Source organism: Prionailurus viverrinus, chromosome B3 (genome assembly GCF_022837055.1).
Source record: "Prionailurus viverrinus isolate Anna chromosome B3, UM_Priviv_1.0, whole genome shotgun sequence".
Lineage (NCBI taxonomy): Eukaryota > Metazoa > Chordata > Mammalia > Carnivora > Felidae > Prionailurus > Prionailurus viverrinus.
This window is the reverse complement of record NC_062566.1, coordinates 39,910,774-39,921,231: the sequence shown is the minus strand read 5'-3', so window position 1 is coordinate 39,921,231 and position 10,458 is coordinate 39,910,774. Positions and strand designations below refer to the sequence as shown.

The following is a 10,458-nucleotide window of genomic DNA, read 5'->3' as shown; positions in this document are numbered from 1 at the left end:
ACCACAAAGACCCCAAATAGCCAAAGCAATTCTGAAAAAGAAAAGCAAAGCTGGAGACATCACGATTCCAGTCTTCAAGCTTCAAGCTGTATTACACAGTAGTCATCACAGCAGTATGGTACTGGCACAAAAACAGACACACTGATCAATGGAACAGAATTGAAAACCCAGAAATGGACACACAAACGTATAGCCAACTAACCTTTGACAAAGCAGGAAAGAGGATCCAATGGAAAAAAGACAGTCTTTAGCAAATGGTGTTAGGAGAATTGGACAGCGACATGGACAAGAATCTACCTGGACCACTTTTTTACACCACACACAAAAATAAACTCAAAATGGATGAAAGACCTAAATGTGAGGCAGGAAACCATCAAAATCCTAGAGTAAAAAACAGGCAACAACCTCTTTTTCCTTAGCCTCAGTAATCTCTTACTTGACACTTCTCTGAAGGCAAGGGGAATAAAAGCAAAAAGGAACTACTGCAACCTCATCAAGATAAAAAGCTTCTGCACAGTGAGAGAAACAATCAGCAAAATTAAAAGGCAACCAAAGGAAAGGGAGAATATATTTGCAAATAACATATTGGATAAAGGATTAATATCCAAAATCTATAAAGAACTTACCAAACTCAACATGCAAAAAATAAATAACCCAGTGAAGAAATGGGCAAAAGACATGAATGGACACTTTTCCAAAGAAGACATAGAGATGGCTAACAGACACACGAAAAGATGCTCAACACTGCTCATCATCAAATCAAAACCCGTTGAGATACCACCTCACACCAGTCAGAGTGACTAAAATTAACAACTCAGGAAACAATAGATGCTGGAGAGGATGTAGAGAAGGGGTACCCTCTTGCACTGTTGGTGGGAATGCAAACTGGTGCAGCCACTCTGGAAAACAGTGTGGAGATTCCTCAAAAAATTAAAAACAGAATTACCCTGTGACCCAGCAATAGCACTACTAGGAATTTATCCAAAGGAAACAGTAGTGCTGATTCATAGGGACATATGTACCCAAATGTTTATAGCAGTGCTTTCAACAATAGCCAAATTAAGGAAAGAGCTCAACTGATGAATGGATAAAGAAGATGTGGTATGTGTGTGCATATTATATATATAATTATTTATATATTATAAATATTATATATATACATATATATAATATGTGTGTGTAGACACACATACATACACACACAATGGAATACTACTTGGCAGTGAAAAAGAATGAAATCTTGCCATTTGCAACAACATGGGTGGAACTGGAGGATATGATGCTAAGGGAAATAAGTCAGTCAGAGAAGACAGGTATCATATCTGGAACTTGAGAAACTTAACAGAAGACCATGGGGAAGGGAAGAGAAGAAAAAAAAAATAGTTGCAAACTGACAGGGAGCCAAACAATAAGAGACTCAAATACAGAGAACAAGCTGAGGGTTGATGTGAGGGTGGGGGAGGGAAAAATGGGTGATGGGCATTGAGGAGGGCACTTGTTGGGATGAGCATTGACTGTTGTATGTAAGTGATGAATCATGGGAATCTACTCCCAAAGCCAAGAGCACAGTGTACACTCTGTATGTTAGCTAACTTGACAATAAATCATATATAAAACATATAAATAAATAAATAAATAAATAAATAAATAAATAAATAAATAAATAAAATTCAACATCAATTTAGTGAATTGGCCATCTATGGAAATCATCTTAGAATGTCCCTGCAGTCAGAGGTAACTTATAACCTAAAACAAAGGTTCCTCCCCACAAGGTTCTCTGCATCAATCTAGTAACTACTGTCAAATGTTGTACAAACTACAACATATGACCTAAGACAGTGTATCTTAAAAGCTCTCATCACAAGAAAAACAAAATTTGTAATTATGTGCATAGTGACAGGTATTATTAACTAGACATACTGTGATATTTTTGCAATATATACCAATACTGAGTCATGTTGTACATCCAAATACAAAGTTATATGACAAGTATATCTCAATGAAAAGAAGAAATGATGAAAGCTTCTAGTTTACAGTAAAATTATTGTCCACAAGATTGTGCTCTAGGTCTAGGTAACCAATACTGACTCCTATGACTCATATATCCTTAGACTGGAAAAGAGTGATTTGAGCTATTGCACAAGAATGTTCAATTCCCCTACTCAAACTTGGGACTCATCTAGCAACTTTCTAACCTGTAATATAACCTCCTGAGTGTACAAACATAAAGCAGAGTGTGCCTGGTATGCAAAGCTGATGCCAGTCACTCTCTCTCACTGTTGATACATCATCACTACAGTTTGAGCATCGGTCTCCTTTGAAATTTGTGCACGTGAATTGATTTCTCAGCCTCATCCCTGCTGGAAAAATGAAGTGAGTTTGGTGCTTGAAAAGCTGAGCAACGCAGTCTGCACTATGAAGAATCTCACAGTGGTGCTAACTCAAACATGCCTCTGATCCTATACTGACAACACATATATGTTGGTGCCTCATCAAATGTGTAAAAGATGGGGACTCTGCAGCCCCTTTTTCCCACCAGACCTTCCTCTGCCCAACTTATCAGCCCTGATCCCTCTAAGGTGCAAGAAGTTGCTGCTCAGGTCAGATTTAGAGACTTTGTCAGGCCCCTGAGAGAGCAGGACAGCATGACTGTCCTTAGTAGCCCAAGTGACGTTCTCCTTACTGTTTTTCCCCATTACCTGCATCCCAGCTAATGCCCTCTTCTCTTCACCCCTTCTGGGATAGGAGTATAGCTGGGACTACAGACCCAATCACCTTCCATTCTACTCCACAGGCTCAACCTACCTACTGGTACCAATAGTGAATTTGGTGATGACGTAGGTAGTGGGTTTTGAATGGAATAGAATGTATCACTTGTCTTCAAGTCTAAGCCATTTTTTTCTTTCTAAAGAAATTTTTAAAATTCTTTCATTAAATTCTTTCTTCCTAAAACCTCTGCTGGTAGAAAAAGGTGTCTTTCCTCTTGCCCTGCCTCCCTTCACAATTCTGTTCACTTTTATTCCCCATGTACTCCAGCATTGGTTATGGTCATGGGAAAGTAACATGTTCACCAAGGCACACTGAACATGAAAGCATATAAACTTTTTTTTTTTCAGAATAGCAAGAGCTTTAACGGATAGTTACTAACCACTTCTTAGCTGATGACAGTTTTCTATCTTTTTCCAAGGGGTTCAAGCTAGCAGCATTTGCTACCCCACTGGATAATGAGGGGCAAGGGTTAACAGGATAAGGAATGGGTGTAGTACCTGACTCTCCCAACTCCCCAATATGAGCCATTAGAACACTGTTGTGTGGAGATAATGGGCCATTCATGCTGAGGCAGGGCTGTTAGTGCTAGGACAGGGTCTCAGGCAGAAAATTTTTTTTCTTTTTTTTCTTCATATTTTTGCCACTTTTTTACCTTACCCACTTATTCCCTAAAAATCTGTGTCAAATGGTTTCATTTAGGTTAGTAGGATTTTCTCAAATAAAATGTAATCTCTCCCTGAAAGCATGACTGATATTCTAGTTTCTTCCTGTATCTATTTTCTCCATAGCACCAACTACTAAATATTTGCTAAGTGAAATCATTTGCCTTTCACTTGGTATGGATAAATTAGTTACACCTTAAGCTTCCAATCTGTTCTCACTAGTCCAAATCAATAAACATATTTGGGTTCTTCCTGCCAACACAATTATACATACAAATGCAACATGGGTTCTGACGTTGTGAGAAAAGAGCTAGTTACAAAATGATTATCCCAGTGACTCAAAGTATAATTATATTAATATTTCCTAAGATTTTCTGGAAAACAAAAAATGTAAATTCCTTAAGACATAGACTCCCTAAAATTTACATGGAAACTCCAGTTTGAAAAACATTGACTACTACACAAAATAACAGAGAACATAAATATAGTGGATGAAGAGGTAGCAAATATTCACACTATCAAAATATAGACATTACTTGACCTCCAAGGACCATAGTGAATTTTCATTAGGTAGAAAGAGATAGCTTGAGGAAGGACAAACCAGGGCAACAAAGGAAATCCGAGTCAGAGCTATTGATACAACTTCCCGAAGCTTCTTAATTCTTGCCTGAGTCACTAGTCTGGCCTCCCTCATAAAGCAGAACATGTATTCATAGAGTAGGCTCTGGAGCTAGACTGCCTCTAAATCCCAGTTCTATACACCAACTCTGGCCTTGGGACACTAACTGGACTTCTTTGAGCCTCTCTTTCCCCACCTACAGAATGGTGATTATAATAATTCCTTTATGTATGTGAATGGCACAGTGACTGACACATGGTTAGCACTCAGAAAACTACCCGGGGGTCTTAATTCCTACTATTCATCCTAGTCTTCAGCCATTCTTCAGTACTCCCCGTCCAAAGAGAAGAGGATTCCTTCTCTTGCTTAGGTGAATTCATCTCTGCCCAGGACTCCACCACCCTTCCTGAACCTTAGAGACCTGCTCAACTGGTTGCTTCTTCCCTACTAATAGACCCACCAATCAGCATCTTAAGGCCTTCTTCCATCTTAAAACCTCCTCCCTCAACACTGCATCCCTCTCCATCTACTCTCCTACATCTCTCCTTCTTCTTCAGAGAAACTGATAGAGAAAGTGCTCTATCATTTTTCAAAGGCCAACTCATAAAAGGTCATCTCCAACTCGTACACTTTGATTCATTCTTCCACTACTACAGTTGAGAGTCTGACACACACATACACACACTGAAATTGCTCTGAGAAAGGCTGACAATGCTTCTCTGATGCCAAATCCAATGTGATGTGTCACTGAAAATTATAAACTTGACAGCATGTTAGACTATTTTTTTTAAAGAGAGAGAAAGAACGTGCACACATCAGGGAGGGGCAGAGGGAGAGAGAATCTTAAGCAGTCTCAATGCTCAGCATGGAGTCCAACGCAGGGCTCAATCTCATGACCATGAGATCATGAGCTGAGCTGAAATTAAGAGTTTGATGCTTAACTGACTGAAGCACCCAGGCACCCTGAACCCTCTCTTTTCTTGAAATGTTCTGTTCCTTAGGATTTTATGACATCACACTCCATTTATTTTCTTCCTTCCTCTTTGAGGAGTCCCTCTGAAGGCACCTTCTCTCTCCTTGTCCTCTCAACAATGATATTTTTCAGGACTCCAATTTCGGCCTTCTCATCTGTCTACTTGCACACTGATTTCACTGTCTCCTGGAATGATGAGGATTCCTAAATTTCTATCTTTAATCTGGTTTCATTCTTGAACTCCAGATGACCACTCTTTAGCCCAATGCCTGTATATCTTCACCTGAACTTCCTACAAACATCTCAATTCAACATATCCCAAACTAAACTCATAATTTTCTTCTGCAAACCTGGTATTCCTCCTGCTTCCCTATGCCCACACTGTGCAAATTAAAACTCCATTTTTACATTTGGGAATGTGGTTTTTTGGATCCTAGGGAACACATGTACATACATACCTCAAAATCTTTGGTGGGCTTACTCAAAAGTATTTCAAGTGTTTTAAAGGGGCCCAGAAAAGAAAGAAATCTCTTTCCCTTTACCTCTATCTAAAAACAGACTCCTTTTTGTTTTATTTTGGTTCGGTTTGGTTTTCCCAAGAAGTTTATTTGGGCAGACCTGGGGACAGGGAGGCTCTGCATCTAAAAGAAGGTGTTGGGCCTCTTGGTGGTGAAGCATAGCTTGTGCTGGCAACGTAAGACCCACGTGGGGCTGTAGGAACTTAATCTTACTGTCATCAAACTGCTTGACTGCTAGCTGGCAGCACTTGCTGGCTATAATCTCTTCCATCTTCATGATCTGGATGGAGACGGCCCAGTGGGCAGTGCCAGGTGCCCCATCTTGGCAGCACCAGGTAACAGTGCCTGCAGGGGTCAGGTCTGGGTACTCCCAGTATGTGTTGTGGATGCCACTGAGGGAGTCATAATGCAGCCAGATGCCAAAGGGGATTTCTAGAACACCTGTCCACAGAAGACAATTTCCCCTCAAGATTTCTTCAGCTTCTTCAGCGGAGACAAGAAGTACCAGAAGCAGGACTTAGCAACAACATGATTAGGTACAAAGATTCACATGTGATAGAGAGAAGGAGTACAGCATTTGAGTGTGGGCAGGCAGTACCCCACCACCGTGTACTCTCGCAGTGTGCCCAACGCCTTCATGGCGCACTCTCCACGCTCGCCGCCACCCAAGCTCAGCTCCCTTTTTAATGACACCTACCTTTTTACTGCAACACTCACTCCCACTTCCTCTAAGAAGGCTTCCCTGAGACCCTGAGAACAAGTTGAAATGTCTCTCCTCCATGCCCTCAGAGTTCTCTGTTTCAACCACTGCATTGTTAAGTATCTTAGTAATTTAGTATTCTTACTGCCAGTTAACAGAACTTTCTCCCTCACCAGAATATGAGGTCCTAAGAACTCTGTTTTAGTGATCTTAGTAAGTCCCAGTGCCTGACATATACTAATGATCAATAATGTTGGCAGAATAAATGAATGGCAAATATTACTAATAAACATGAACTAGGCAAGAGAGTAGAGGATTTGAGTCAGAGGCCTAGCATGTTATCTCTGATTCTAACCATGTCTCACCATGTAACTTTGAGCAAGTCCCTTCACTCCATAAGCCTACGTGTCTGAATCTTTCAAGGAAATCAGAACAGCAGTATCACCTCCCTCACAAGGCTTTTGACACGTAAAGTGCAGTCCATACCATTTCTTAGTATGTAACAGGTTCTAAAACACTCTTTGGTGACTCTCCTGAGGGTGGATAGAAGATAATGCATCTGGGGAGGAAGGAGAGAGAGGAAACTTACAAAGGTTTACTTATGTGGTATAAATTCAAGTTCACATGTCTCCATTTTAAAAATGAAAACTGTCAAGACATTATGAATAATCTAAAACATGGTTGGCTAATTATATGTATATATATTTAATGCATATAACTAGGGATTAGTGGGGCACCAGTGGGAGGAGGCACCTTAGTAGAAATATGGAGAAAATGTCTTTTCAGACATTTGTGGAGGCTAAGCTTTTTCAAGAGGTAGGAAGAAGGCTTAAAGACCTTGGGCATTATAATTTGTTTTCCTCCTGATAAAGTAATAATGCTATAATTAATCCAAATGTAATGAAAATGGTTAAAGTCACCAAGCAGCTCAGCATTCATTAGGGATTCAGGCTAAGGCAATGCACAAGCACTAATATTAACTATGGTCCTTAGCCTTTGGAGTTGGTAAGATGAACCCAGCCAGCTTCCTGCAGACCAAACACTTATACTAATTGAACAGAAACTTTCTGGGAAAAGAAAAAGAGGCAGCCAAATCTAAGAGACCTGTCAACTCCAGGGTCATCAGTGAAGTGATAACCAGAAAAGAGCTGAAATCAAAGGCTGTCTCTGCCTCCCCCTGCACACACTGTTCAGTGGGAGCCCATGGTGGTCACAGTTCCTTTAACAATATTTATAATGAAGGAACAACGTTGGAGATGTCAACCTTGATTATTCATAAAGCTTCCTCCTGCTCAGATCCACCCTGAGGCTAACAGTAAAAGTACCTGATTCCCAATTCTCAAACACAAAAGCATACAGAGCTTGAAAGAGGAGCTGACTAATAAAGTTTGCATATCCCTAAGAAAAAGAGCATACAAGGAAGAAGAAAAGGAATGGCAAGATTAAACAAAAACAGTAAGCTTGGATGGGAAATGATAAAAATTTTAAAAGGCAAGAACTTAAATCTGTTTTCTTTTACTTTTTTTTCTAATGTCCTTGTTCATTTACATTTCAGTATAAGCCATTTGGAGAGAACAGCTGTTTCATCTCTGGACTAGAAAGCTGAGGTGCTTTGAATACTTACTGTGGGAGCATAATGTTGCTAAACTCTGTTCTGCAGAGTGGTCTAGTGGCTTTAAACTGAGAGAAATGGCAGAGGAAAGCCTTCATTGCTGGTTCTATTAGACAAGGAGGTAACCAAAGCAGAGGCTTTGAGGACTCGCTTAGGCAGACTACACAGAGGAAGAGTCCAAGCCAGATCTGGAGTTCACATCCAGGCTCTCCTGTCCCCTCATTCTATGACCTAGTTATTCACTTAAGCATTCTTTCTCATTTATTTATCAGTTTCTTCATTTGTGAAATTGAAATAATAATATTACCTTCCTCCTAGGGTTACTGAGAACTTTTAATTAAATAAGGAAAATAAAGCCCAGAGTTGGGATTATAGTAGGTACTTAATAAATGTCACTTACTTGCTGTTATTACCAATCCTGACAAGATATGTCAAATACAAATTAAACTGTTTACCTTTGGATTTGGTGGTTTTAATAGAGGTATGGTTTGAGCTTATGGTAATAATTGATGTTGATTACAAAATATCCTAGCTCTCCTCTCCTGGCACATGCTAGACTAGGAGTATACTTCTTGGCCCTTTGTGGTTGGATGGGGTCACGTGACTAGTCTAGCCATAGTTGTGAATGGAAGTGCCGTATGTCACTTTGAGGCCAGAGTATTTAACTATCAGTGTAAAACCTTCCAGAACTCTTGTCCTATGGCCATGATAGTTGCAAATCTTCCAAATGACATCTATTCCATCCACCTGGGCTCTGAGGTGCACTTGACTTTTAGCTGACTTAAGATATTTTGGCAGTTCTGGAAACTCTAGGTTAGTAGTAGTTCTTCAAATATTGGTTCTGCCCCATTATCTCTTTTTCTTTTAAAGTTTACTTATTTACTTTGAGAGAGAGAAGGGAACGCACGTGCAAGAGTGTGCACATGTCAATGGGGGAAGGGCAGAGAGAGAATTCCAAACAGGCTCTGCACTGTCAGCACAGAGCCTTACAGAGGGCTCGAACTCACGAACTGTGAGGTTATGACCCGAGCCGAAACCAAGAGTCAGTCACTTAACAGAATGAACCACCCAGGCACCACTGCCCCATTATATCTCTTGCATGTGACCACAAAAGACATGTATAGAGGTATTCTTGCAGCAATTATTATAGTTAAAAATTAAAAACAATCTCAAGATTAATCAGTAAGAATATCATTTGAATTATATTCTTTCAGTGAAGTATTACATAGTTAAAATATGAAATATTATATAATATACTGAACCCACAATATATAAATAGACAAACCATAGACAAATCACAAAACCTAATAGCAATTAAAAAAAATATATACCTTTTTGTAAATGCTTTCATGTAAATGTATACAGAAATGCTACATATGTTTAGAGACACATAAACATGTAGTTAGAAGTATAAAAAGTATGCATAAGATTGGTCAATAGAAAACCAGAATACAGAGGTTCTTTTTATTTTTTCAATGTTTATTTATGAGAGAGGGAGACAGAGATAGAGTGTGAGCAGGGGAGGGGCAGAGAGAGAGGGAGACACAGAATCTGAAGCAGGCTCCAGGCTCTGAGCCGTCAGCACAGAGCCCAACACAGGGCTGAAACCCATCAACTATGAGATCATGACCTGAGCCAGTCAGAGGCTTTACCCAACTGAGCCACCCAGGTGTTCCTAGAGGTTGCTTCTGAGGGAAAATAAGAAATTGGGCTCAGTGATGAGTGTTAACTCTAAATATAATTTCATACTACTTTTTTTTAAAATGCAAAGAAATATGAAACAATACCATAAAAACTGTAATTGTGTATGTTTAAAATGTCTTCTAATTTTTTAATTAAGTGTGATACAATGAGCATATAAGGGTACGTGCCAAGGCATGTTTCTGCTAAATAACAAAGTTCATAATCTTCTTTAAAAAGGTATTTACTGGGGCACCTGCGTGGCTCAGTGGGTTGAGCGTCCGACTTCAGCTCAGGTCATGATCGCACAGTTCGTGAGTTCGAGCCCCATGCTGGACTCTGTGCTGACAGCTCAGAGCCTGGAGCCTATTTCGGATTCTGTGTCTCCCTCTCTCTCTGCCCCTCCCCTGCCCATGCTCTGTCTCTCTCTGTCTCTCTCTAAAAAATAAACATAAAAAATTTTTTTAAGATACTTATTATTTAGGTCCAGTCACTACAGAGATCCAAAACTACAGTAGGCTGACAAGACACAAGTTTGTCTTCTGTGATCACAGTCTAAGATCCAGTGGTCCAGAGCTAGTGGCACTGCTCTGCCCATTCTCAACCCAGGGTTTCCATCTCTAGGTACAAGGTAGATACTCTAACACACATCTACAGAACAGCCAATGGGAGAGGAAGAAAACGTCAAGAACAGAGTGCTTCATTCTTGTCATGGAACAACATTAAATTGCCATTAACTTTAATGCAGGACTACATCTTGTATGGAAATTTGAGAAATGTAGTCTCTGGCTGGGAGGCCATGTGTCTAGCTAACATTTGCAGTTCTATTATTAAAGGAAGAAGAGAAGGATGGATGTAGCTCACCAATAGCCACCTGTGCCACAGGATGGACTACACAGAGCCACAACAGAGGTACGGTAAGAGC

General features: G+C 40.0%; 1 pseudogene; it reads right to left on the bottom strand.

Moving 5' to 3' along the window:
* Positions 1 to 5,664: 5,664 nt before the first annotated feature.
* Positions 5,665 to 6,204, bottom strand: LOC125168552 (60S ribosomal protein L18a-like; annotated as a pseudogene).
* Positions 6,205 to 10,458: the final 4,254 nt, after the last annotated feature.